Source organism: Cygnus olor (assembly GCF_009769625.2).
Source record: "Cygnus olor isolate bCygOlo1 chromosome W unlocalized genomic scaffold, bCygOlo1.pri.v2 SUPER_W7, whole genome shotgun sequence".
In the NCBI taxonomy this organism is placed as follows: domain Eukaryota; kingdom Metazoa; phylum Chordata; class Aves; order Anseriformes; family Anatidae; genus Cygnus; species Cygnus olor.
Genome location: NW_024429078.1, coordinates 341,716 through 356,193, shown reverse-complemented (window position 1 = coordinate 356,193; position 14,478 = coordinate 341,716). Strand labels below are relative to the sequence as shown.

The 14,478-nt window shown below is 41.1% G+C and overlaps 1 long non-coding RNA gene across 1 annotated transcript; it reads right to left on the bottom strand.

The window, feature by feature from the left end:
• Positions 1-590: 590 nt before the first annotated feature.
• LOC121063012 lies at positions 591-1,756 on the bottom strand. Its single transcript, XR_005815786.1, has 3 exons — positions 1,746-1,756; positions 1,498-1,506; positions 591-783 (listed from the first exon to the last, which is right to left on the bottom strand). It is a non-coding gene; the product is annotated as an uncharacterized LOC121063012 (long non-coding RNA).
• Positions 1,757-14,478: the final 12,722 nt, after the last annotated feature.

Below are 14,478 nucleotides of genomic sequence, written 5' to 3'. Positions count from 1 at the left end.
TACGACACAAGTCAGCTTAATAGACTCGAGCAACTGTTAAAGGACAAGATTTTATGTACTGTCCTAACTAGGACTTGAAGTCCAACCGTTGTAAGATTATCTGTACCATACAAACTTCAATTTGGATCCTATAGTCTGTAAGTGAAGTATCCAGCTAAATGAAAAATGTATATGATGGATGCGGGAATAAAACAGATTGAGGATATCTACAAAGCACAGCCTGACTTTTGCACTTTAGATTGCTGAGCTGATTTGTTCTACAGGGATTTCCTACTCCATGAAGATACACCCATTATCCTACCTAGTTCACTGTATAAAAACAACTGCACATACTGCAAACACAACATGTATTTGCTAAAACAAAATAATACTTTTTTTTCTTTTATGTGCAACACCATGTATTAGTATAACCAGCCACACTAAGTGTATCTGATTCACAGAAATGGACTCCACAATCAGTAAGATTGTAAAGTAGGTATGTTTATTCAGCGCTGGGCAGCACGGGGGGGTAGTCCCACCAAAGTCGTGCGCCCCTAATGCGGCAACTTGCTTTGGTTATATGCAGTAAAGAGTTACATATGCATGAAGTTTCCCAGTACGCCTATACATATGCATAACCTGTCCCCGCTTAGTATTAAAATTAGCTCCAAGAAGTCATTTCCATAAACTCCTCCCGTCTGCGCTTGCGCGGTGCCTTCTGGTGGTGGGCACTGAGGGTCGTGAGGATGAAGTAAGATGTCTTCATCAGGGTTGAACTTTTCACCTTGTCTCCTTGCGCATGCTCTCTGAGCCCTTGGTCACAATCTAAGCCATAAGGTTGGTTTGGTCCGGTTCTTGGGGTCTGAGGGGCTCCTGTTATCTCGAGGCCTTGCATGTTTGACATTCTTTATCTTGTCCTTTTATGAACAGTCCTCCTTATCTCTGAGCCCTTGGTCACAGTCCGAACCATAAGGTTGGTTTGATCTGGTTCTTGGGGTCCCAGGGGCTCCTGTTATCTGGAGGCCTAAGCGCAGCACAGGCACAGTACATCGCAAATGTGGCACATATTAAGCAATGAGAGTTGCCTACATATTCATTCTTAATCAATCGCTCTCTAATTTCTAATCCCATGTTTCACATCGTACACTAACCCTGCTTTATAAGACAGGAAAAAGAGCAGGCAAATAGGATTTATTTCACTGAACTTCTACTGTCTACAATACGGGCTTCTCCAATGGAGATGAGTGCATCCAAACTCACTGTATAATCACCAGAGAGCAGTATGTGGATGTGATTCCTCTGTCACATTTTAGATGTTAAGAACATCCTCTAGATGCCTGTTTCTGCACACTGACAGCGAAGTGAATTGTTGTGACCAACACAGATAGAGGTATCTACCTGTCCATGAGTAAGTCCCATTTTCATTTATATTAAATCTCCATGCAACAAGTGTGAAATGTGATAAGTCATAGACTGAAAAGGTTTATGTTTGTTTAATTATCATCGTTGAATAAATACATTGTTCAACTGAAGTTGTTTCAAGAGTAGTAGTTCTGATAAAGGCTGCCACTCAGTAGCTTGCCTGCTGTGCATTCTCTGGTGTCTGGTGAGAGATGGTGTTAGTAAACTTTCACTTGCAGTACCTCCTTCTTGTATCTGGGACAATGAATTTCTTTAAATGTGTAGAAACTTTGTATTTTTTGTTACTTCTATCCCTCTGGCAAAAATAGTTGAAATTGACTAATGGATTCAAAATTTACTGGAACAGAGATCGAAAATTTGACATATATGTTGTGTGATCATAAACATTGAATTTCCTTAGCTATCCCTCAAAGTTTCCCAAAAATGTAAGAATAGTTTGAAGTCTACAAATCATGACATTGGTTTCTTCACTTGTGGGTTCTATGTATTCACTTGCCGAGGTAATCAGCTCCGGGGCAGACGTGTTCTGCAGTGGAGCGGGGGATCAAGGTGGGCAGGGCTTTTTTTTGGCATCGAGGCCACTCGAAGCAGCTGAGGGAGCCGCCAGGACCCAGCAGCCCTCACGAGGGAGGCTGACGAGGCGTAGGCAGAGCCAGCAGCGCCCCCTCCCCTGACATTCAAAAGCAGCCCCTAGGGAGCGCGAGCCCCTAAAACTGATTTTGCCTAGCTCCAAATATTCAGTTCTTTAGCTATTTGTGACCTGCTTGTAGGCATGGGTTCTCCAGAACTAGACTGTGGAGCAGGATTCATCTCTCCTAACATAGCCTATCATAAGTTAAACCCAGTATTATTTTTTTTGAGAGAGAGAGAAACACTTCCAAGGGACCAAAAAGGGGCCTAAATTGGAAGGGTTGAGTTACTAGAGAAACTTGTCTTTCTCACTTCCTGTGAGTTATAACTCCTTTTGGCACCAGCTACAGAAGGAGTTTATGTTCCTTACTTCAGCTTCTGAGTACAATGCTTAACATGTAGTGGTGTACTTATTCCATTAATCCTCCATGCTTTCACTGTAGTACTATGGATCACAGACTATTAAGAAAATAAGACAAATGTTTCTGAAATCTGTTGCTACAGTTTCCACAGTCTTTGCCCCTCATCTTCAATATTGGCAAAAAATATTGGCTTTTTTCATTGCCCTCAGATTCAATAAATTTGAAGAGAAAACAAAACTTCCAGCCTTCCAAAACAAATAAATTGTCTGGAAGGGTCCTGCTGACTTCCCTGAGAATTGGCTTATTCTTTATTTATTGCTGTACACAGACTTTCTGGATTTCATTATTATCTGGACTGACTCTGGTGATCCAAAAACCAGTCTGTTTTGGTGACATGGCTGCAGGAGTAAGCCAGATTTTTACCATTAGTTTGTTGTTTTTTTTTTCTTCTATGACTCTTAGTTCTGTTTAGTCTCATTAATCTCATGAAACATATTGCTCTAGCAAAGATCAGAGCCAAAAGACTTATATCTGTGTCCCTTCTCCAACTCATTTTCTCTCCCTAACCTTGGGCATGACTTTTAATCATTGGTTCCTTCCATGTGAAATGAGGAAGCTGATGTAGCCTGATATCAAAGACAGCAAATTTCAGGCTTCTGGAATCATCTGTCATATGAATAATGATCTGCATATATTTTCTACACATAAAAATAATCATAATAAATATTGTAATAGATAATAATGCATTTGCTTGCTGTGCCCATTCTTTCAAATGGAATACAACCAGAAGAACATCAATAACTGGTATGAGTAATCAAGCACCATGACAATGAAAGTTGCAACTGAAAATGATTACCAGATGCTGAATGAAAAACAGTGCAATAAGTGGGCGATATTAACCTAAAGGTGTGCAAAAGAAACAAATCCCATTTCAGCAACAATTTCTGAGAAGACAAAGTTTGGATTTTTACTGAAATGGATAGAATACACTGTGAATTTTGAAGTTCATAAGGAAAAAATATTTTTCATCTCAAAATACTTTCTTTAAGCAAAATAATGAAGTTTTATCTTCATTCACACCATTAAAAACTTGTCAGTATACTAGAATTTAAGGCAAAATGTTATATCAACATAAAAATCATACTACAAAACAAATATCAAGGTTTTGTTCCAAAAACACTGAAAAGGCACATTACAATGCCATCAGAATCCCTCCCATTTTGCTTTAAATTGAACTGTAAATTAAATCAATCTTATTTCCTAAAGCATTTCAGTTTCAGTGGAACTCTGTATCATCCCTTTATATAGTTAGTCAACATTTTTCTGACCAGACGCAGTCATAACACATTATTCAATATATCCTGTTTCTGTCAGCTACTGGAGCTAAGACTTAACTTCATCCTACACTAATGCAAGTAAGCTGAAGTGTTTCAGTCAGAGGCTCTGTCACCCATGCTTGCTCTCTCACTGGATAAACACTGAGAACATCATTCAGCCCTTCACATGACATAAGGTTAGCTCACCCCCTGGAGAGGGTCAGATCTGTCTGTGTTGACTTTAGGTGCACCATCAAATCTCCTAATCTGATTACCTGTTTAGGTTTTAAATAGTGAAATCAACTCCTAACTTTTGAAAAAATAAAACTTATCAGGAAGAAGATTTTAAATATTATATTAAAATATATGTTATTTACAGTTTAATCTGTAAACTCTCTAAATTGAAAATAACTTATTTGATCCTTTAAAAAGTTCTAGAGAACACAAATTAAAAAAAAAAAAGACTCAGAAGCCAAATATTTTTTGAGATTAACACTGGTTGATGTGAAAACAAAACTAACAAAACCAAGCTTTGATAACTAATGTTTCCCACCTACTTGGGAAAAAAAAAAAAGAAACAGGAAGATAATTTATGTATCTTGTCTGGGATCACTTTCCTATTTCTCTCCAGCAATTCAGCTTCTCTTTAATGTCTAGTTTTGCAGGAGTTCAGGGTAAGTCTTCTCTCTATTGATTCATAGCCAGGCAGCCTGTAAAGTAGTTTTCAGCTGATAATTCATCTCTCAGGGCAAACTGTAAAAGAAAAAAGGACCCAAATCAGAAGGAAATTTATTTCTACTTTTCTTTGACTATGCAAAGTCATATATCTGAGGATGTATGGGACCAGGACCAGGAAAAACACAAAGGAGTTGTGTTTCACCTCTGAATTATGTCACTTCTTCTGTCAAATTACTTTGAATTGCTTCTACACCTTTTAGTGGGCAGTGTGTTCAGTGGGACTACTCCGTTGTTAAGCTGTACTGCTTTTGTAATATTTACTTATATGGACGCATATTCCAGCTGTTCAAAAATGTTCTGGGATATCTGCACATATTCATGATAATGGCCTGGCGCTTGTGAAACTGAGTGAAGTAAGATGAACCTGCTCTACTCTGTGCTGGTGCGGCCTCACCTCGAGTACTGTGTGCAGTTCTGGACACCACAGTACAAAAAGGACATTAAACTGTTGGAGAGTGTCCAGAGGAGGGCGACGAAGATGGTGAAGGGCCTAGAGGGGAAGACATATGAGGAGCGGCTGAGGTCACTTGGCCTGTTCAGCCTGGAAAAGAGGAGGCTGAGGGGAGACCTCATCGCAGTCTACAACTTCCTCGCGAGGGGGAGTGGAGGAGCAGGTGCCAATCTATTCTCCTTAATCACCAGTGATAGGACCCGCAGGAATAGTGTCAAGCTGAGGCAAGGGAGGTTTAGGCTAGACATTAGGAAGAGGTTCTTCACCGAGAGGGTGGCTGCACACTGGAACAGGCTCCCCAGGGAAGCAGTCGCTGCACCAAGCCTGTCTGAATTTAAGAAGTGTTTGGACTGTGCACTTAGTCACATGGTCTAAAATTTTGGGTAGACCTGTGTGGTGCCAGGAGTTGGACTAGATGATCCTTGTGGGTCCTTTCCAACTCGGGATATTCTATGATTCGATGATTCTATGAATGAGAAACATTGCCACTTGGGGACCAGTATTCCTTATGTCTCAGTGTCCAGACTTTCCATTAAGAAGTTGTGAAATGTCCTACTAGTCTCATTTGGTCTCTCCTTACGTCATTACAGCTCTTCCCAGCTGCCCTCTGGAGTATGACTTCGTGGCAGGGTTTATATAGGAAGGGCAGCAGATCCTAACAAGTCCCTGCTTACCTTCTCAACTATATGTCTGTGAAATATCCCACAGCCAAAAGAAAAGACAGCAGTATGTGCTGAAAAAAATATTCCTAAAAAAATTAGAGCATCCAGTCATGTGAACAGATGTGAAGGTCAGTGCCTTCTGACTTGCTCTAGGTTTTATATGCAGATAAGGTAGGAACTAATATTTACCCTATCCAGATATTGCAGCCTAGAAAGACTGAAAGGCAGACTGGCAGTTTCTGTGATTCCATGATCTTCAACCCCAGGAAGAACTTCAACCTTATCCATCTCAGTGATGCTTTTTCCTGGGAAGAGGCCAGCTTTTTTTTTTTTTTTTTTTAACAGTTTCAGGAATTATGCTAAGTCTCCTGGAGATAGACTCTCCTTTGTGCTGCAGGTGCCTGCTTTGCCTTCTCCTAGGACCCAGAAAAATCTATAATAGTACCTCCTCTGCTGTCATAGGTACTCACAGACAGGTAATTCTTTCAGTTCTTGCAGAACCATATTGGACTTTCCTAATCTGATGTACAGAATCCCTCAGCACCTCTTAGATTCTCATTAGGAAAGAGTGAACCTATCATATAACTTCATGGACATTCACTGCATCCATACTTCAACTAATATTGTCTTCCCTGTGAATGATGCCACTTTATCATGGCTGTCTGAAGATAAAACTTTTTACTTCCCAGGGAGGCAGTTATAAAGACAGGCTCTTAGTCTTTTCTGGCCTGGAAGGGGAAGGACCAACAAATGCTGCATTTACTAGGTATATGAGGCAGAATTTCTTCAAGGCAGTAAAGGTGTTTAACGTGCTCATCTGTCACTAGAATTTGACTGTCACAACAGGGGCAAATTTTAAAGTCTGGGGATTTTAGGAAAGCCCTGACTGTGGAGAAGTTTAATAATTATCCCAGGCTGGGTAAAGAAAGATGTGTCAAGTTATTAGTTCTGATCAAAACAACAACAACAAAAAAGAATATATCACCAATTCAACCCTGTAGGGCACATAGCATACTGGGAAAAAGAAATCTAAGCTAAAAGGAGGGAGCAAATGTCTTTGATGCATTTAGGTTTCCCGTGGCAAAGAGCCAAAGCTATCCCAGGGAGCAGAAGGTGACCCTCTCCAGCATAACAGAAATACCTTTCACAACAGTTGTGAGCATCCATAGTATGAAGCATCATAGTAAATAGGAGTCACAAGGATTAGTTAAAAGGTAAACATTTCTCAGAACATATTGCCTCAGGTTCCTTTTATAATGAAGGGAGAGAGAGAGATCAGCATATCCAAAGGATGGTTCATCTCATCCAAAGTCAGACAACAAAGGTAGATCAGCTGGATTGCCATCTGGACACACCAGCTTTCCTTCACTGACTGTGAGAGCCTAAACTGACCTGTATGTCTAAGTTCAGATGCCTAAATGTAAGTAATAAAAATCACACTTATGTGACTGTCACAATAACACCAGTCATTTAACTTAATGACGGAGTGAAACAGTCAAAGAGTGTAATAGAACAGCCATAATGCTGGTCATTTCACAAAATGTCTGAAAATTTCAGTTATTTCATGAAATGACTGCTTTCACCATCTGACTGTAACATACAGCTAGAATTAGAAATGAACAAGCTACAACCACATTCTTACTTACTGCATTTGTATCTGAGCACAGTTGTTCTCTCACTGTGGCTAAATCCTTATGTAGGTTCTTGTCAGGAAACTTTGCTATTGTGGTTCCTCTTTAGCAGATAACAGTTTTTGCTGTTCTGTTCTTTTTTTTCCCTCTGTTGTTACCAAAATAATAATGATTATAAACCACTTTAAAAGCACGCCATGCTAGGGATGGTAGTACTGCAATACATCATATTGAACTCTACTGTACTCGTTTATGGTGAAGCATTTTCTATTAATGTTTCCATTGCTTATCAGAGACACTGGCATTATAAGTGCTTAAGTCAACTCAGCTCAGTTATTTATTAGGACAGGTTTCACTGCCATTTTCTTGAGTAAAATCTTTCTGGTCCCCAGCCAGGGAAGCTGGTTTATTCCTGCCAGTCACTGCTACTTGACTGTCTTTATCTGTCAAATAACTCAGCCCATCAGCATTAAATAAATTAATAATGCACTGGATTCTGGCTAATTAATAATTATGCTTTTCAGACATGCACCTTATTAGGATTATGCGCACACATAACTAGAGTGGAAAATTTAGAGCAATTATAAAAGATCCAACTTCTGAACATTCAGTCATATGCAAAGTTTCAGGTGTTAGAAGCCTTGACCCTCGAATTTCATGGTCAGGAATTTGAGGCTATTTGGATTCTTGACATTCCTTACAATTTCCTGAAATATGCTTTCTGTTTAAGGCCCTGAGGTTTGCTGATGAATATTAACTACTCCAGTGCAGTGTTCAAAAGAAACTCTGCTTCCCTGTCTTCCTTGGCAACTTTCCTATGCATCAGTTGTTATTTTTCTTCATCCAACAGATCAGGTGGCAGCAATGAGATTTATTTATTTATCTAATGCTCTTCCTATAAGCTACGTTCCTCAGGCTACTCTTGAATATGCATTTTGTTTGCAGCTTTCTTTTCTTGATTGCTTCTCAAAAGAGACTATTTTGCATCGGGGTCTTCTCTTCTATAAACACAAACTCATATGCTGGAGTCAGAGGAGCAGGACTACTTTGTACCAGTGTCGCGTTAAGGGGTGTAGCCGATTAACCGTTATGGGTCCGGTCGGATTCAGGGTACTGAACTATCACAATCACAGATTCACCAATAACGCATTAACCGATATGGGTCTGGTCGGATTCAGAGCACTGAACTATCACGGTCACGGATTCACCAGTAACGTATAACCGTCCTTACTCTAGTCGCATTCAGTGAGAACTGTCACGGCTAGGAACAATGCAATCAAGTGCAATTTATTACAGCAACAGGTACACAGGTTCTTTGGATTGCCAGCGATAATTTACTGTCTGCAAAAGCAAGCTAGCATGCATGAAATACACAGGTGCGCAGCCTGGAAATTAACGCGTTAAAAGGCACAAGGACTCTATAGAGATTTCTGAGTTTCCGCAGAGACACCCAGTATAAACAAGTGTTCAAATCTCACCCAAAGGCGTCCCAGTGGGGGGGGAAGAGAGGCTCAGCCCATCGACTGATCCCAGAAGTCAGGAGGTCCTCGGGATGGTGTATTCCCTCGGGATGGTATCTCCCCTGACGGCGGTATCTTCCTTAACGTAGGTATCTTCCCTAATGATAGTATCTTCCCCGACATCCCCTGTCTCTTAGGCCGATTTATACTATTTTCTGTCCTTTAGGTGGAGCTTGAGTGACTCTAGTCAATCATATCTGTTATGATTGGTGAAAAGTTTTCCCGTCTCCGTTTAAAGGTATAGGTGCCGAGAAATTCAGAGCGCGTGCTCAGTGAGGGGTGGTCGCACCTTGGAGGCGGGTAGCTTTTGGGATGGAGGTGTGTTTTGGTATTATAATGATATTATAATGAGCAAAAGTACACTAGAGTACAGCATTTGTCAAAACATGACAGGTCGTTGGCTCAGGGTAGCAAAAACTGCGGCTTATCAGTCTCGGTGTGCACAAGAACAATCGAGTCCCCACCTGGTCACAGAGCCTAGCCGTGGTGTCTCCACTCCATTCTACGCTCCGTACCGTTCCTTAGAGCTAGCACACCAGGTTCCCCCAGCGTGATAGCATCTAAGGTTGGAAGCCTAGGGAACGCTCAGGTGATGCAGCTACGCCCTACCCTGAAAGCCTCTTCAATGCTGTACATTTTCTTTAAAATGTGAATGTTAGTTTTATTTTCCTAGTTACTTTAGGCAATTGCACCACAACCAGCTGATGGTTTGTCCATGTTATTACCTCTTCACTTAGCAAGTTCATACATATAACTGGAAATAATTCCTTGTTTAGTGGTTACTTGAATGTATTGCCACTAAAATACTTAACAGGCTGCGGTTTAGAAGCAGCCTAGAAAAAATGTGTTTTGAGAAGGGATTTGTAGCTACTAGAAAAAGAGGGACAGGGAAGGATCATGCATAATGCTTAGTCAAGCCCTGTCTGGAGAGAATTTGATATCCTTTACCCTCTAATTAGCTTCTTGTCAGGGGGAAAAAGAAAATCCAGTCCAACTTAGGTGTGAGTAGTGGAATTCATTAGTGACTAAACAAAATTCTACTAAATGAGGGGGTCAAGTGGGTTTTGACTTTGAGGTTTCATGTGAAAAGAACTCTGAGTGCTGGATTTTGTAGGGTTACCTTCAAATCACTTTTTTTTTCCCCAAAGTTATATGTACATTCTTTAACCATAGGTGAACTTCTCCTTTTTCTTTTTCCTTCTTTTCTTTTATTAATATCATTTTTTTTTGTCTGCATTTTGAAGAGTCCTTCTAAAATTGTTGCCTTGACTGGAGAGGTGTAAACAAAAATCCAGTGCTATTGTAGTCCATGGTATGTCTTATCATGGGGAAAAATAACTACCAAAAAGCATGCATTGTTTTATAGCAAATCCTAACAAATAGACCTGTGTAACTAATTGATTTTTCACTTGGCTGGTAGACCCAAACAGATTTTTCTTTTCCTCACTGAAAACAAAACACAAAAAACCTTGGAGAGAAACAAAAGAAAAATTTGTTTTGTTTTCATCTCTCTTAACTTGTTTAAAAATCATGAAGGAGCTTTTTAAAAAATGAAAGTTCCTTTTTTGTCTGAAAATATAGAAAGGAAATAACCTGACTGCTCATTCTGGAATCATTAAATTTTTGCTCATTATGATTCAGTGTGTGAGCAATTCCTGTAGAGCAGCTTCTCAGCCCATGGGCTGACATCCTGCCTTGTCTGCATGGCCCTCATCTTGTGGCTGTGTCTGACATTGGCTACTTTCATGGGGCCTGATTCTTCCCCTACCCATGAGCTGATGTCCTGGCCTGGGCTCACTCTCTGGTCACTCTGGACCAGACAGATCATGGTGAAAAACAACAAAAAAGAGCTTCTATGTGACTTTATGATGGTAGACACTGCATTAACTAATGGCAGCATGGCAAAGGTACCAAGTCCAGCTTCAGAAATCATATATGTGTGTTTAATACAAAGTCTGTAGGATAGTATTGCCAGTATTGGTATCTATATGATTTAAGTTAAGGAAATGCTTAGGGACTTTGCTGGGCAAGGAATTCTGTGGAAAACAAAATGTGGAATTAAAAAAAAAAGAATCTAATAGTATAAAATAGTAGTAACAAGTACTATTTAATGGGAAGTGATACTGAAAGCTCACCACAAGAAGAGGCTTCTAGTGCATAAAAAGGCATGGGTAGCGTGGTAAAAAAAATGTTGTTTTTGCAGAGTTGCATTGTTTAGAGGGAAGGAATATGGTACTGAGATATGCTTGCAGTGATAAGAAAACAGCAGGCGACCTTGTAAAATGCAGACAACCAGACTCCTTAGAGCAATTAGGTGAAAATCACGGTGTCAAGTCAAGTCAGATAAGTGAAGAAACATTACCACTTCAAACAGTAAAAAATTCAAAAGAAATTTGAAATTCAACGGGCCGGCAACTGAAGGCCATGCATTGTCTGTGAAGCATCGGATAGGTTGTGAACCTGGATTACCCACTCAGTGGGGAAACAGGGGAGGGTCCCCGTCCTCGAGAAGTAAAGTATATAAACTGCATTATGTGACTAGTACGGTAAGCCCTTGCACAGGGAAGTGCTTGGCAGTACACCCCCATTTTCCAGAATAGGAATGTTAGTGTGTGGTACCCTGCAGGAGGGAAATTTCTGTAGCAGCACACTGACAAGGGCTAGGAAAAATGGGAAATATGAGTTCCAGGGGACAGGGAGATATCCCTGGGGGAGTGCCTACCGACAGTTCTTCCTGAAGAATGATAAGAAATTGGAAAAATAATCTCAAAATTAGACGAGATGATAGAAGAAAAAAAAAAAAAAAAGGTTAAATATTGTGTATCAGTCTGGACAAAAGAACCAATTAAGGAAACCAGTATTTTGGCCAAAATACGGGTCTGATGAAAATTCAGGCTTGAAATTTATGTGTAAACAATAAGATTCCTTTTTTTTCGGAGGAGGAGCCAAGTTATGCTCCCTATAATCCTAATGTTTCACCGGTGGCAGCAGCAGTCGCTCCAGGAAGGGAGACAGGGACTGCAATTAACACTGTCCCTAGAGAAGGAGCGTACTCTAGGCTCTGGCAAGAATTAGAACAAGGTAGAAGAGAGATTGAGAATTTTGCCTTCCCTGATACTAACAGTACTAACACTAACTGTGTATCCTCTTAGGTGAACTCCCCCCCTCTTTACCGGCAGAGAGGTTAGGAGTTTTAAGAAGAAGTCTTTAACTGAGGACCCCAGCAGGCTAGCTGAACTATTAGACCAGTTCCTCATTGTCTGTGAGTCATCAGATAGATTATGAACCTGGATTACCCACTCAGTGGGGAAACAGGGGAGGGTCCTGTCATCAAAAAGTATATAAACTGTGTTTTGGAACCAGTAGGTGCGCTCCTGCTTGTGGGATGCCCGCCATTGCAATCGCAAATAAATTACTACTTCACTGAGATCCTCGCCTGAGCCTAAGTTATTGGCTACGGACTGTTTCTCACAGGAGTATTGAAAAATAAATTATAATATATAGAAAGTCAGGTATTTAAGGCATCTAATGTCTGAGGGAAAGCGAAGAATAAATCCAGAGAGGATTCAGGGAATTGTTGAAAACTAAGAAAGAACTAAAAAGTTTTAAGAGAAAGATTTTTTCTAGGAACCAGGAGCCACGAAGTCTGAGGGAAAATGGATACTCCCTGATGGGAGAGAAATGCTGAATAAAGCACCAATGAGGCAAATATTAATCGTTTTACATCAAGAGAGTCATTGGGAGGTGCAAGCAATGTGTGATGTTGTGCTAAGAAAGTATGTCTGTGTAGGAATATACACTTTAGAGAAGCAAATATGCAGAGGATGTACCATATGTCAAAAGGTAAATAAAAAGGTCATCCGTAACCCACCTAGAGGGGGATGGGAGCCAGGGATTCGACCTTTTCAAAGTATACAGGTAGACTTTACCGAGTTACCAAAAGCAGGGAGACTTAAGTACTTGTTTGTCCTAATTGACCACGTGACTGGATGGGTGTAAGCTTTCCCCTCGGTATCTGCCACTGCAAACACAGTGGCTAAGGTATCACTGGAGCAAATAGTCCCTAGATATGGGATAGTTGAAAACATTGATTCAGATCAAGGAAGTCATTTCACTTCACAAGTACTGCAAGGGTTAATGCAGGCCTTAGAGATTGAATGGGATTTTCACACCCCCTGGCACCCCTCCTCTTCTGGGAAGGTAGAGCAAATGAACCAGACATTAAAGAAGCAATTAACTAATTAAGTGTTAGAAACTGTGTGGTGTTTAGCTGCCAGCCGGGCTAAACCACAACAGTCCTTTTGGCGCCCAAGGTGGGCCAGTTAGGACAGAGTTAATTTTCCTCCTAGTAGCTGGCAGGGTGCTATGTTTTGGATTAGGATGAGAAGAGCGCTGATAACATGCTGATGTTTTAATTGTTGTAGAGCAGTGCTTACACCAAGCCAAGGACTTTTCAGCTTCTCCCTCTGTCCTGCTAGCGAGCAGGCTAGGGATGCAGCAGGAGCTGGGAGGGGACAGACCCAGGACAGCTGACCCAAACTGGCCAAAGGGGTATTCCATACCATCTGACGTCATGCTGAACAATATATAGGGGTGGCTAGCCGGGGTGGAGGGGGGGCCGGCTGCTCGGGGATAGGCTGGGCATCGGTCAACGGGTGGTGAGCAATTGCATTGTGCATCACTTATTTCGTACACATTATTACTATTAATATTATTATTATTATTATTATTATTATTATTGTTATTCTTTTCCCTGTCTTAATAAACTGTCTTTATCTCAACTCACAGACTTCACTTTCCCGTTTCTCTCCCCCATCCCAGAGAGGGAGGGGGGAGGGTGAGCGAACGGCTGTGTGGTGTTTGGCTGCCAGCCGGGCTAAACCACAACAGTCCATTTGGCGCCCAACGTGGGGCTCGAAGGGTTGAGATATCGACAGATTTGACCAGAGTGTGTTAAACTAAAATTGGTATAAGTATTCGACCTGCTTAATAGTTGCTAGTCACAATGTTGATTGCCTTAATCTCAAGTCTGCTGTGCCTGTTTCCCAAATTGAGTTTTATAGCAAGTTACTTTCTGTATGTGCTCCCTGTCGTGCTGTTTATCCTTTCCGGGCCCTGGTTTAAGATTGTTATGGTACTGTGTGGTGTAACGATGGCTTATGAAATGATGAGATTTCTGGTCATGACTCTAACCTGGTATTTGCACTCAGCACTGTCGTCGACTCTATACTTTGGAAACCATATCTCAGAAACTATTAGCAATTACACCTATTGCCTTTTTTCATCAGGGAGTCAATCTGTGGAGGGGACAGGGGAAGATATTTTTTCCTACCTGTTCACTCTCCCTTCCTCCTTCACCACCCTCTTATCCCCCGAGCTAGTTACGGTAGCTCTCCAAGATGTTGAATATCCTTGGGATACTCAGACCAGCATGTTCCTGTTGTTATGTCTCCTGAATGCGCTTCAGGTTTTGTTTAAGGTTAAACAACTACTTAAGAATCTCATCCGGAGATCTGTCTTGAGGCGGGATAGTTGCGAGTGGCAGGGAGTGTGGGAGGATATGGACAGGTTTCTAGGGCAGTGGGCACCTCCAGTGTTTTGGACATTCACCCCTGAACAACTGCAAAATCCTAAAAAAACTGGTAGAATGCTTGAAAAAAAGGTGTCATGACTCTGGCAGTTCCAAAGTGACACAAATCACTGTGGCGTGCTGGGGTCTAGCTTGTGCCTATCGAGCTGCAATTGATGCTACTATCAACCTAGTGAC